The sequence below is a fragment of the Phasianus colchicus genome, chromosome 1, assembly GCF_987193195.1.
Source record: "Phasianus colchicus chromosome 1, bPhaCol1.hap1.1, whole genome shotgun sequence".
Lineage (NCBI taxonomy): Eukaryota > Metazoa > Chordata > Aves > Galliformes > Phasianidae > Phasianus > Phasianus colchicus.
The window spans coordinates 186519929-186534314 of NC_143436.1; the positions used below are offsets into that span (position 1 = coordinate 186519929).

General features: G+C 42.0%; 1 protein-coding gene across 4 annotated transcripts in view; it reads left to right on the forward strand.

Annotated features, from left to right (window-relative positions):
• MTMR2 (myotubularin related protein 2) overlaps positions 1-14386 on the forward strand; it is a 60030-nt gene that overhangs the window by 21408 nt on the left and 24236 nt on the right. The window contains exon 1 of one of the 4 annotated variants that reach the window (XM_090134006.1): positions 6787-6855. The exons of the other annotated variants lie outside the window; for them this stretch is intronic. The gene's annotated coding sequence lies outside the window, so the exon portion shown is untranslated. Of the gene's footprint in view, positions 1-6786; positions 6856-14386 lie in introns of those variants that run through there. 4 annotated transcript variants of the gene reach the window in all.

Below are 14386 nucleotides of genomic sequence, written 5' to 3' on the forward strand. Positions count from 1 at the left end.
GAAGGTTCACCTGTTCAAAAGTGGCAAGGGCTTTGTTTCCTTTTTAAAGGAGTTTTACTAGCCAGTATGAAGCAGACATTTGTAAAAGAATCAGTAGATTATGTGTAAATGTTAGTTCACAGTTTTTACCTCTGGGTATGAGGGGTAATCCTCAGAAATTGTTGGGGTAAAGTGCTCTGTAGCAGCTCTGAAGCTTTTCCTCTGTGAACCTGAGGTGGTTTTCTCCAACACACAGCAGAGGCTTTAGGCTGAGATGAAGCAATTAATTGGTATAAATAGATACGATTGCGAGCACTGCCACAGCTGTGACTGTATATATAATGTTATACATAAATTTTACATTGCCTTACTTTCTTCCCTCTTTTTATTTTAAGTTAATTTTACATAACGGATTTGTTTTACAGTTCTGATGCCCAGATCAACTGCTGTTTTGCAGGTTCTTTTACACTGGGGGATTACCTTTACAGAGAACCAAGCAGTATTTTTTTCTAGATTCAAGGCTGTCTTTGCTTTGTGGTGGTTTACGTGGCTCAACATGTCCTCCCTGTAACTCCAGATGTGTCGTCTTGTCTCCTTTCCTTTTGTCACCTTGGCTGCATGGAATCCCTATTAGAGAGGGATTCCTGTCAAATTATGCTTGCAGAAGAATGTTCATTTAGCAGCACGACACATTTTTCAGTCAGAAGATGCATATGTATTGTTTGCTGGAGGTCATTAGAAACCCCTCCTTCCTTGCTGTGCCACAATTCTCATAATTTGCAGGATGGTTTCTTCACAGTTTGCCCTTTAAAAAAAAACATTATTAAGCAACCTAGATTTCTGCTGAGGTTGGAAGAAGTACTGTTCCCCTTTCATTTTAGAGTAGTGTTTAAGGAGAGGTGGTGAAAGCAGAGAACCGTTTTTCTAGAATAAAGATGCTTGAAGCCAAATGTGAGCACACGCTTCTGCTGGCAGAATGCTTCCTCCTGTTAACCTGCATCAGCACTGCTGTGCAGCACCAGCATTTCCTCCTGTGCTCCCCCTACAGCTTGCTGCTGCTGAGGTGCTGTGAGTGGCTGCGATGCAGTCGGATGGAAGCACAAAGCTGGATCTTGCATTTACACTCGGTGGCTGCTTGTTGATGCTATGCAGGCCTGCAGAGCATTGATTCCCATGGTCCTGCTTGTAGGGAAGTACAGTGAGAAAAGTGGCATTTCCATTAGTACAAACTGCCTTTCTCCCTCCTACAGGAATTCAAGCAATAACTGTTTGTCTCCTTGTGGTTCGCAGCTGGCGAAGAAGTTTGGATATGTCCCTTCCAGTGGGCAGGCTCTTATTTTGGTATTGTCACAATGGGTGCAGTCCTGTAGCATAAGATCAGTGTCAGTGCTTGTGTGTTTGTGCTGGGCTCATTCCTGGGGCCTGGTGTCTGCTCCTCAGTGAGATGAGCTGGGAATGGGAGATTTATTTTGTGGTGATCAGCTAAAACTAGTTTCTTTCAGCTCTCATGGAGAACAAACACACTCTCTCTGGGTTCATCACTCTTTGTCCAATTTCTTCTGAATTAACATCTCTGTCCTCTGAGAGTTTCACAGTTTTTTGTTTTTTTTTTTAAAGCCAGTGCAGTGAGAAGTTATTCAAGGACCTGATTGCTCTTACACTTTTCTTTCACCCTTTTGATACTGCAGAATGATGCTGTACCATTAACGGATACAGCAACATATTTTGTGCTAGCTCTGTGGTATACGAAACAAGTGCCTGGGCTACACGATGTTCTCACAGGAAGGACTTGCATCAGTTAGCTTTAAGAGGCTGAAAATAAGCATTTCAAGATTTTGAAGTGGATCTGCCAATTGTGGGATTATGCGCTTGATGTGTATTTAAATTTTCCCCTCTAGAATGAATTGCAGCGATCCGTCATCACTCCTACCTCAACTCAGTCCCTGCCTCTGCGTGTGCATCAACTCAAATTTAGGAATTAAATTTCTGTGGTGATGGAAAAACACTTTGTGATAGCTACAATTAGCACTCTCTTCTTCTGTGGGGAATTTTTAGAAGAAAAGTAGGCGTTCATCAGGGGGAGGGAATGAGGGGAAGGACCCATATCATTTCTTGCAGTCTGTGCCTGCAGATTTCTTTTGGAGTGCAATTAACACTCAGTGTGTGTGCGTGCATGTGTGTAATGAGGTAAATGAGACAACCACTGGGGATTCCTACTAAATGCATGTGCAGTATTTTTCCTAAATGTTTCTCCAAAGTATTTCATAATGACTTTTATGAAGTCTTATTGTTCTTTTTTTTTTTTTTTTTTTGAATGTATATTGAGCATTTCAGTAACTGGAGCTAAGATTAAATTGTTTTTCCATTACAATTTCTGCAATTTTCATAAACTATCTCTAAATAAATGTTGGCTGCTTCAGTTGGCTGTACAAAAAGTAAAAACTAAAAGAATGCCACCCTCCACCCACCAAGTGTCCCTAAACACTGTTAGGTTCTACTCCCCTACTGCCCCATCCCTTTCTGATCTCAGGTCTGAAGCTGTTTAGAATTGATTCAGGGAATGCAGTTTTTCAGGGAATTTTTAGCAAATACACCACTGTATGTTTTATATAAGTTATTGATCAGGCAAGAACACAATTGAGTAGTAGTAATTGGAAGTGAAAATGAGCTGGAAATTCATAGATACTCTGTAAATTGGAATGAGATTTTAAAAACACCTTGGAGCCAACATAACCAAAGGTATGTAACTGTGTCTTACAGATCTGCAAACGTGGTGATTATTAAAGTACAATGAATTTCTTGCTCATAAGTCTTATAGATGTTGTTTTCTCCTATGCCTATGGGCAGATCAGCCTGTGCAGTTTATTATGCTTCTCTTAAGCTTTGTTGCTAACACTCTAGCTTTTATCATTTGGGACTTTCATTTTGAGTTGGCTGTTGATTTATAGGATAATGCCTGAAGTTTACCATATTCATACCGTATTCAAAGCTTTGGAATAAACCTCATAAAAGGGTTGGATCCCTTCCATCCCAGATGGAAAGAAATGCATGAGGCCAATGGAGTCTGCTGTCGCACTTCCTTATGAATGATACCTTTGCCTGAAGGTTAAAGGTTGATTGTGCTTAGTTTTGGGTTGTATACAGTAACAACCTGATCCAGAATTTAAAAATCCATAATCTTGGCTTTTTGTTGCTTCTTGTCTGTTCTGTGGACAGAGGAAGATCTGTTAGCAAGCCTCCAGCATGGCAAACAGAAATGTCACCTGCTTAGTTGCACAGCCTTCAGAAAAAGTAGTTCTAATCTTTGTTCTTGCCGTTACTGTTTGGTACCACTAAGCTTTTCTTCTCTTTGAGGGTGACCTTGAGATTCACAATTCCTGATATTCCTCTGCGATCCAGTGAAACGTTGTGTAAGCATGTCCCCTTCTCTGTGATTGTTTGCTCCATCGACAGTAATAATTTTCTCCTTTAGTGTAAGAGGAATCAGTGGTTTTGCAATGGACTTATAGATACGATACAAGAACATTATCGTGGCGTGCCCAAGACTTAAATGTTAGGAAAGGAAAGGAACACACAATTGCTTGCATAACGTTCATTTGTCATCCATTGCGTGCTTTGTTGAAGACATAGGCAAGCTTTTGTGGTTTGTTTTCTAAGATACATAACTGAGCCATGACTGAAGATATATGAAGTAGTTTCTTCCAAGATAGTAAATGGATGCCCTTGCTGTCTTCAATAGGTTTCCAGAGTTAAATTCTTCTGAGCTAGTCAACCACAATTCCTTTGTAGTCAATGGAAAGAAAGACATTGTTTACAATGAGATTTATCTTGGCTTTAAGAAAATGTCCTCGCTAGGTGAGAACATCATGTAGCTAAGCTATAGAAGCTCTTGCTGTAGGATGTTGCAAAGAGAGTTTAGCTTTGCTTCTTTAGGTGTAGTTTTGTCTCATTTGAAAACTGTCTGTGTCTCCTCCAGTTATGAAGACAGTTCAGGATAACTTGCCCAGATGTAAACCTTTAAAATTCAAGTAAATCCTGTCTCTCAGGCTGTGTTGGGCAAGATTAACTAAAATGCCAGTTACTGACTTTGCCACCTTTGTGTTACTTTATTCCAGCTTTAGTGCAAAGTGTCTTAGTCTGGCTTTATGTAGAGCATGCATGTTAGTAGAAAAACATATTGAAGAAAGATGTGATCTTTTTTCCCCCATCCTTTGCTGTAAATCACTAAAACTAGCCTCAGTGAGCTTTTCCATTGCTATCTCCCTGCCAATGCAGGAAGTGTCAGGCTTTGGTTATGTGTAACACATGTTCAATAAGAGCTGGGTTTAGAGAGAGGCATAACTTCTTAAGCTTTAAGCATTCATGTTAGCTGTGTTTTTACTTTTGCTTTTAAGGAACTTTTTGTTTAGTGAATGATGCTAGCTTTGAAGCACTAAATCATGGAAAAGCCTCTACCTAAGCACCTTCAGGGTTGTCCAAGACCCTGCCACTCTGTCCCATCCCTCGCTGAGCAGATGTTTGGGGATAAGCTCTTCTGTTTCAGACTGGCCCTCGGCTCTATGCGTGGGACTGTCCCTATGAAAACTAGCTTATAGGAAATGCAAAGATGTCTCTTGTGATGTGAGCTGTTCTTCCCAGTGCGCTGGACTGTGAGTATATTAAATTACAGACCATGTTGCCTAAGCCACCAGATGGCGAAGATAATTGACTTGTGGTCACAAAAGAGTTGGCTAGGTGCAAACAGCAGTGAAATTAAATAAACAGTATATCTTTTTACTGTCAGTCTGCAAAGACCTGACCATGTGTGTTTCTCACTGTCACCACTTTGGACTCTGTTATAATCTCACTCAGAGCACACCTTGCACTGCTGTGGATGTCCAAGAGTGGAAGCATCACTGGTAGAAAGAAACCTTTCTGTGTGTATGAATGTAGTGTTCCTGCAGCCCCTTTGCATGCATGGCTGAGCTCAGAGCCAAATCCAAAAATGGTTGAAACTTCACACTGTCGAAGGGATCAAGGAGAGGGACTTAAAATATCCAAGAAGTAGGAAAATCTTATGGAGAACAACTTTGTGTTGAAACTCTGATTTTTGGCTATGCTAATTGCGTGTGTGCGTCTGTGGGAAATGAGTTTCCTTTCTTTGCTGGAGCATTAAGCTGTGGATGAACAAAGGCACAAAGGTTCTGGAGCATGAATAACGCTCTTGTCTGTAACCATGGTCATTCCAGGACAGCCCAGTGAGTGGCTGGAATTTAGCCCCTGCCATTAACTTGTTTTTCCAGGACTCCAGTTTCTAGGACTGTAAATACTACATATTTTATGAGAATTACAATTATTTTTCATTTTAAACTGGTAAGTCTTGTCCCTCCCCACCTCTCTGTAGTAAGGCCTTTTCTGCACCTCCCCCTTTCAAGGAAGCAGAAACAGAATAGCCAAGCTTTGGGTTGCAAAATATTGATTTCATGCAAATGAGATGGGGAAGAAAAGCCAGATGCAGTCAGTTTTCTGTCTCCTTTACACAGAAATAATACTCCCTAAGTGCTCTTCTAGTTAAAAGAGAGCAAAGACAGCAATCACTGCTAATTTTTATTTTATAGAGGTACCTGAATATTTGAATATGAAGTAATGTGCACTGAAGGAAATCTCTGGAAGCATTTATTATTGCCTTCTATTAGGAATTGAAAATAAGAAGAAAAAACAAATGGCCTTCAGATGTTACTCAGTAACATTTTCAGCTCTTCCTAACCAACGGCCATATTTCTCCTAGCTACAAAGTGCGAGAGTTCTCCTTTTGCTGATTAAAACTGGGTAAGAGTTATTCACGTTCTTATAGTTTTGTGTACTGAAGCAGGAATCTGACAGGAATGAACAAGCATGGTATTTAAAAGGAGCAGTCGGATACGAGACTTCATGAGGCACTTGCCAAGATTTGATTTTTCTGTGTATGTTTTCGTACTGAACAAAGCGTCATCCTTCTCCTTGGTGTGCTTGTTTATTGACTGTAAATATATAATTATTTATACCTCGATTCGTTATCTGACATAACAATCGTTTCCTAATTGAAATTCTTGGTAACAGAGATGCTTTTGTCTGTAGCTTATTTTGGTTGGCAGAATGTATAACTCCTGGTTGTCAGAGCCTTTTTCTGTTATTTCTTCGGACCGATGCTATGAATTTCACTGAATTAGTTTAAGGCTTTCCTTGAAAAAATGTAATCTGTTTTCCCTTATCAGCTGTTTGCTAAACGAAATAGAGTAAAAACCTAAAAAGGAGGGAGTAAGCCTAATGTGCTTTCCAAAGATATTGAGCAGCCAGTGGAGAACGGAACTGTTGTCTTTCAAGAACCCTTGGCAGTGAGGAAGATTCTGCATTAAAAAATGTTGGACTTGTCTGAATAGATAATATCAGCAACCTTCTGTGCCAGGGACTGTTGCTGTGTTGAGTCAATGATGACTTTCTGCTGGAGCCCAATAAGAGAATTGTCTCGAGGCACCAAGCCATACAAACTTGAAGAGACAAGCCAGCCGTGGTGGAACGAGTGGCCCTCAACAATGTTTTCCTTTGAGCTTCTAAGCTTTGCCTTAGAAGGCAAGGGCCTACGAGACTCGCCAACCCAAAGAGACGACTTCATCACTAGAAGCTTGAGTCTGAGTGGAGAGGTTCATCGTGGAGAAAACAAAGCAGAAAGCCCCAGGAAAATTCTGCAGATTGGCACTTCCTCCTCCAGGGGAGTTCCTCTCTTACCCTGCTGATTGTATTATTATTATTATTTTAAATACACTAGCCTTCATTGTCTGTTTAAAGATCTTTTTAAGGCAGTGGGAAGTAAGCAAGTGGATTTCTCGAGCCTTTTTATGCTTTCTGAAAACATACACGGTAGGTCTGGATCATAATTTGCAATTTGTACTTTTGGATTAGGAACACAGATGAAAATTCAGTTGTAGCATGTGTTATATGTGATTATTGTCTTCTGGAGTAATGTCTTAGTCTGTTGACAGAACATTTTATTGATAACTTAAACTCCTCTTGTGTTGTTTTTTTAAACAAGCTAGGAAGCCTTCTTTACTCATTTGTTCTCTTAGCAGCTGAGTAAGTTTGATGTGGTCTTTAACAGTATGCTTGATTCTCTGTGTTCTATTCTGGAATGCTCTGTGAGCCCGTGGTCTTCCCTTTTTTCCCTTTTTCAACTTCTTCTGTCCCAAAAGGATAAGACACAAAGCATTTCCCTACAGTTAATGTCTTGCTGGTCTGAATGTCTAATTTTCCAGTGCATCTGGTCATAATCCTCAGAAAAGTCCCTGTGCCTCAGTCATCAGAGATACTGTTGTTCTTTCTGCAATGGTATTCTTACTGATTCAAAAATCATCAACAGAGTCCATTTACTTGCTCAATTTATGTTCTATTACATTTCCAGTAGGATGTGTAGTACGTAAATCTTTTCAAAGTGCACTTAAAATAGCCTTAAATGGCAACTGAAAATCTCTCCAAAGTACAATATTTGCAGTCTAGAGGAGGATTTATCATGTAAGCAGTGCTACTGTTTTACTGCTCTCCTAATTGAGCATTAGGAAAACAGAAGACAGAAGCATTTTGGCAGCAAAATGCTAGAAAAAAAAAAAAGTGCCCTCAAAAATTTGCCCCTTCTACATTGTACAAAATGTTTCACTTAGAGTGGAAATCAATGCACCAATGAAAAATTATCCAAGATAAGCATATGAGTCTTGATTTTGTGCATATTTGTGTAAGTTCTGCAGCTTTTGTTAACATCAGCTAGACAGAATTAGGACTCCATGTACTTTCTGAGGTGACTGGAAGGAGTTATTTGTATCTATTTTATTTCAGAGGTTTTCACACTATTGTTAGAGTAATTATATACCCTGATGCGTGTACTATGGTGGCACTGTCCCTTGTTGATTGACATACATGGCAACAACCATGGAAGAAGAAAGGGACGGGGGATGGCAGTTTAGGGGGAGTGGTAGATGAGCATGGTCTGAGACAACCAGAAGACACTTGAAAGGAAAAGGTTTCTATGATTTACTACTTTGTACTGCTTTGATTTACGAAGAAGATTAAAAAAAAAAAAAAAAAAAAAAAAAAAGTATGCAAAAAGAATCCTATGGCTGTGCAGAAAGACTGACTTCCCTTCTGTGGTTCTCTGAGACATGAGAAAGGAGCCAGCCCTAACCCAAAAGCTGTTTCTGGTAACTCAGCTAATAAGTTGTGTTCTATGAGCTTTGGAGTCATGCCTGTTTTACTGACATTCATGCAGTTTTGGATCTGAGTAGGCTCACCTCTTGCTGCCTCTCTGCTCACAGTAAATTTGGACTTCTCTCAAGAAGGTAGTTTGACTGCTCCGTCATACTGGGGTATCCAGGTTGGGCACTTCTACACTTGACACAGTGAGACGCCAGAGTTGGGTTTTCCCTACCAGGTGCAGATGTCTGTGTTAGATTTATTTACCATCATGCTCTGCCATTACTGGAAAGAAGGGCAGTCACCTTGAAGATAACCTCCTAGGTCGTCTTTTTTTCTACTGGCTGTACAGAGTGCTGTAGTGACTGAGACACAGATCTGTGGGTGTAGATGAAATAGATATTTCTGCAGATTGCCGGCCATTTTACCTGCAGAATTGCAAGACCACTGATTCAGAAGGGCATTTACTCATGTGGCAGCCCTAAAAAGAAAAGCGTTTAAAAAACCAACAACAAACTAAAAGGAGGGCTTAGATTTGATGACTATTCTCAGGTAGTCCATTAAAATTTGAAGTATCAGACAAGTATATTCACGTAGGAAATAAAACTTTTCACTTGGCTATTACATTTGTAATTTACGATGCTCACCAATAATTTGAAAATGATTTCTTTTTTAAATCTACTACTTCTATGTGTGTATTCTTTTGCTCAAACATAAATTCCCGTCCCATCTGGTTATATCCTGCCTGTTGCTGCTGACCAGTGCGCAGTCACAACACGAACGTGCCAAACCTGTGAGTTCAAGGGCTGCAGATGCAAAGGCATCTCTTTATGAGTGTGTGTGTAATGTTTGTCTCTATGTACAGGTTATATATGTTTATGTCAAGGGATCAGTTAAGAGAGCCATTTCCTGTTATAGGAAACAGCACAGAATTGTATGTTGTTGGAACAGAAGCAGCTCTGAGCTTGGCTTTTGAATAGGCAGAGCAGACGTGGTTAGGGGAAGGCAGTAATGCAGGAGCAAGGTGGTCACAGTGTCAGCGTGTCTCACACCAGCACTGTGGCTTTGTGCACCACAAATCTGTTCAAAATGTGCAAAATCATTTGGAGTGTGTAGGAGGTTGCCAAGGAGAAATTAACTCAGGGAGAAAAAAAAAAATCACAAAAGACTACATTTTAATTTTGTCTAGAACAGATTATTTCTGTTAATTCTGGTTGTTTCAGAATAGAAGAATCTATGTAGAATTGGGCCAAAACAGCCATTTGGTGACACGAACCTGTAGTCTCCTCTAACAATGCATAAAGCCCAAAACCTCCTTTTGTGTCTGTGTTTGGGTTTCAGGACTCAAGTCCCCAGGAGAAAGTAGAAAGGAATAAATAAATAATGTTTGGGAGAGGCCTCAGCTGCTCTCTTAGCATCTCTTTGTGTCCTGAGACTCGTGGTGTGCTACATGGAAGCTGCAGATGTTAGTGTCCAGGGCTAAAGCTGCTGAATCATAGGATGATTTGGGTTGGAAGGGATCTTGCCTTGCCCAGCCCCGTGCCACAGGCAGGGATGCCTTCTATGAGGTCAGGCTGCTCGAGGCCCTGTCGAGGCCTAGCTGCACTCCCCCACCCTGTCATTAGGCCTTTCTGATTGCTTGTGTAGTCACACCCCAAGCCAGTCCTGTCAAAACAGCCTAAGTTACAGAAAAATATGCATTGAAGAAAGCATTAGTCTAACCCAGACATCTCGACTGAGCTAGATATGAGAGCAGTTACATGAGCCACAGTGCTGGCAGGTTTGCTGGTAGGAGGTGATCCTGGCTCAGCATCAGCCAGAGCAGGATGTCTGTTGTGATCCTGGCTGTGCAGCTCAGCTGGTAGGGAGAAGCCTGCAGGAAGTGCAAGAGGAAAACGTGTCAGTTGTTTTGTTCACAGGCAAGAGAAAACTCTCAATACGGAGTTAGGAACACCCTCTCAAGTATCATGTCTTGGAACAGTGTCCAGCAGTGCTCAGACCTGTGAGACCCTGTGGTTGGATTTCTGGTACAAGATTACCTCGATACCTCCTGGGCTGCTGATTAGCTGCATGCGTGAGTTGTGCAGGAGCATGAATCAGGAAAGGGATTTTTTTGGAGCAGCGTGCTGGCTGCTGTGTTTGGAGGCAGTGCAATCACACGGCTGGGGAGACTTGGCAGAACTGAATCGCAGTACAAAGACATGAGTGATGAGGCAAGGAGCTCATTAGTATGATCTCAAGCTCTTCCCCTGACCCCGTCCATGTCAACAAAAGAGGGGATCACTTTGTTGATGAGATCTGGAGATTGTATTCGCAATTGAGGTTTTTCTTGCTTTGGGCACTGTAAGTGGGAGGGTGTAAAGGAGTTCTGCACCTTCAGCTGTGGGCAAGTGGGATGAGCTAACACAAGATGGATCCTGGAGTTCGAGAAACAGTTGTTAAATGTAGCAGGTGTGGGTTTATTCTGCCAAGTCACTGCTTGAATGGAGAACACAGGTAGGTGGTGACATGAAGTCCTCACACCCTCCCTGAGCTGCGGCAGGAATTGCTTAGGTGCTGAGGTGCGTGCTCGCTATTCTGGAGAGCTGCTGATGGATAGAGTATGCTACTCAGTAGAAGACAAAAATAAAGGTTGTTCTGGTGTGTAATTAAGTTTTTCTTTCTGCCAGAGACAGTTACCGAGCATAACATTTTTGTGGGGAAAAGATACTGAGGAAACTTTTATTTGTTTCTTACAGAATCATAGGGATTGGAAGGGACTTGTGGAGATCATGTAGTCCTGCTAACGCAGCTTCCCTACAGAACCCTGTGACAGACAGACTCAACATGTGGATTCATGACAAAGTGTGCCTATTCTTAAGTAGCACTGATTCTGCTCGGCTCTGCCTGTAATCTCCATTGTAGATCTCAAAGCAATCTTTGTTTTTGTTACCCTTAATGCTTTAAAAATCTGAGTCTCAAAGAAGTGATGCATTTCAATTACAGATATGTCTAAGTGCCTCAGTTGCATTGGTAGCCATCTTGCTTCCCTGGTATCGGATCCTTTGCTCTACTGCAGCTAGGCTGCTGCAGCTGTGTCTCAGGTCTCCTGTCTGCTTCATTGCCTCACTGTGGTCCTTAGTTCTGTTTTGCAAGAATGTGCAGGGGGTTAATTAAAATTTATATTTTCTTTAAGATCCAAAACTCTTATTTTTAGTCTTGAAAATAGGCTTAAGTACATAAAAAGACTTTTCTGACAGTTTGATGAACCATTATTAGGGGTAGGAAATCAAGATGTGGAGGCTTTCACGTCATCTCCTTAATCATATAAAGGGCAGAAGGTTCTTGTAAAAAGCTGGTGTCCTCCTATAGCTGCACACGACCACTTCATTGTCCCCTCCCAGTCTTTCCCCTAGCTGTTTCCAAAACTTCTCTTTCCTTATCCATCCACTTTTCTTCCCTCCTGTAACATGCTGACCTTTAGCACTGCCCCAGATGTCTCCTTCTGTGCCCGCTACATGCATTGTCAGCTGCACACAGATTGCATATCCCCAAATCAATTTTAAGGAGACATTGATGGAGGTGGATTTCAGCAAAATGCCTACTGTTCATTTCTGGGTTTCTGCCAGGATGGGTTTCAAGTGTTCACATTCCATCTAGAAGGCTCATTCAAGGTCTAAAGCCAGGCAGATGCTGTAAGGACCAGCACATCAGAGAAGCATTTGGGCTGGGCTTTCTGACCCTGTTTGTCACAGCCTTTGGGAAGGGTAATGTTATTCATAGGTGATATGTAAGCACTGACTGCAGTCATCAGGAAGACTGCTTGTACTGGGTTACCCAAGTCACATGGCTGAAGTGAGCTAGAGGATGGTTAAAATAATAGTTTAGTCCTTAATTGTACCAAAAAAAAAAAAAAAGGGGGGGGGGGGGGAGGGGAGGTGGGATCAATGGCTTCTGCCTTCTGTTTTTATTTCCTTTAAGTGCTATGCTTGCAGGAGGTCATCTGTTCATCTGTCCACTGCCGTGTGTTGAACTGAACTCAGATTTGGATTGTTAACCCCTGCTTCTGACCCTGGGGACTCCACATTTCAAAGAGTATGAGTGAGCAGCTGGATTTTATTACACTTAGAAGAGCCAGTTTTAAAACCAAAAATGGCTTTCAACTTTCACAGAATGGTGTGGACAGGGAGATCTTAGTCTTGCCTCCTGCTTTCCTCTTCATCCGTCTGTCTCCCACTTTCAGTGCAGTGTTTAAAGCCCACCTGAGCACTGCCCACCTAATGACCACAGCAGCTCTTTGTCCTGCTGAATGCTTTCTGTATACCTTACCTCATATTTATTTTGGCTTAAGATACAACCCAGTTGTCCAAACGTTTACTGCTGGATGTGCTCCCGCCGACATCTGCAGGAGAGCAGTGAGTCCAGCTGCTGGCCCCAGCGATCCAAGAGCAGCTGCTGCCCGTTTGGATACAGACCTTCCAGAAGAAGTTGTGTATCCTGTCCTGAACACAGAGTGTATTTTTCACGTATGTCCTTCCAAGATAAAAGGCAGCAAAAGCGACCACCACTTAAGGACTAATTAGCTAGAAGCCTCCATCTCATTTGGCATAATCCAGATGTTACCCGGCTAATTTCAAGGTTGTTATTCAAGTGCAAAAATTGACACAGAGGAGTTGAGACTGGGTCTACATCACAGGCTTTTGCTGAGGAGGCCGTCAATCAGGGTTTTGATGGGTGTGTGATCTCCGGCCAGCACAGCTGTGCTGACAAGAAGTCCCTAGCATAGATTTCTGCTAGTTATACTGGTGAAGCCTTGCTTTTAGTGGTATTGCTGATGTGGGGGAGATGCTCTCTTGCAAGTTCCTCACTGTCAGTGCTGACCTCCCTTCGTTGACCCCATTCACATCAGTCCCAGCTGCACTGGCTGCTTCCCAGGTAAGAGCTGCCCCAGGTTGGCACGCTCCTTTATTTCCCCATTTGTGAGGTTCCTATTAGGAAGTTAGGACCATACTTGCTTTTTCTTTTTTATTATTGTAAGTTTTAGTCATTTGAATGCATTTTTTGAAATATACATCTTGTTCTCAAGAAGGCTTTGATCTTAGCAATCTTTTCATCTATACATCAATGTGTTGTGTGAAAATGCTGGAACGTGCTTTTATTGTGGCATGGGATTTCTTTAGTTTTTGTTTTCATTTCTCTGTGTAGTTGAGAGAATTTTTCATCCCTGAGGATCTCCCTTTGGCTTGATCCTACATAAATGTTGACCACACATGTGTCAGGCTGTAAGGGCCACGTTAGGCCATATCTTTCAATTTTCTTTGCAGGGATTTCCTGATACTAAATTAAGCCAATTCTTTTTCCTTCCTCACATTAAGATAAAGAAAGCATTTTGGCTAAGTCTGCACATTTTTGTGAGCAGACATAAGCACTCTCTGCCTGTCTCCACTAGGAAGGATGCAGCAGAAAAACCCAGAGTCTTGTGGTTGCTGCAGCATGAGGCAGGGTCTGGACTGACTTACCTGTTCTTCTCTGTGCTATTGGACTGAGCAATCAGGTGCTGCTGATTGTGGTCATTTAGCCAGTTCAGGGTATGGGAATTATGATACAGATCCATCTGCATTTGGCCATGTAGACTTAGCCTTAATCTTAGTTGCTTACACCTGCTCTTCCTGTCTGCTTCCTGCTATAAGAAGGAAGTTTAGGCATCACGTTAAAATCATAGAATCCTAGAATCCTTAGAGTTGGGAGGGACATTTTAAAGTCATCTAGTCCAACTCCCGTGCAAGAACAAGGATATCCACATCTAGATTAGGTGGCCCGGGGCCTGATCTAGCCTTGTCTTGAAAGCCTCAAGGAGTGGGGCATCCATCACCTTTCTGGGCAACATTTTCCAGTACCTCACCTCCCTGTAAAAGACTTTTTCCTTATATGTAACATAAATCTGCCCTCTTGAAGTTTGAAACCATTTCCCCTTGTTCTGTCACAACAGACCTTGCTAAAGAGTCTGCTCCCTGTAGCTTCCCTTTAGATGCTGAAGGGCCACTCTCAGGTCATCTTGGAACCTTCTCTTCTCCAGGCTGAACAGCCCCAGCTCTCAGCCTGTCCTCATAGGAGAGGTGTTCCATCCCTTGGAGCATTTTTGTGGTTCTCCTCTGGATGTGCTCCAACAGCTCCACGTCTCTGCTGTACTGAGGACTCCACATTGGATGCAGTACTCCAGGTGATGCTGCAC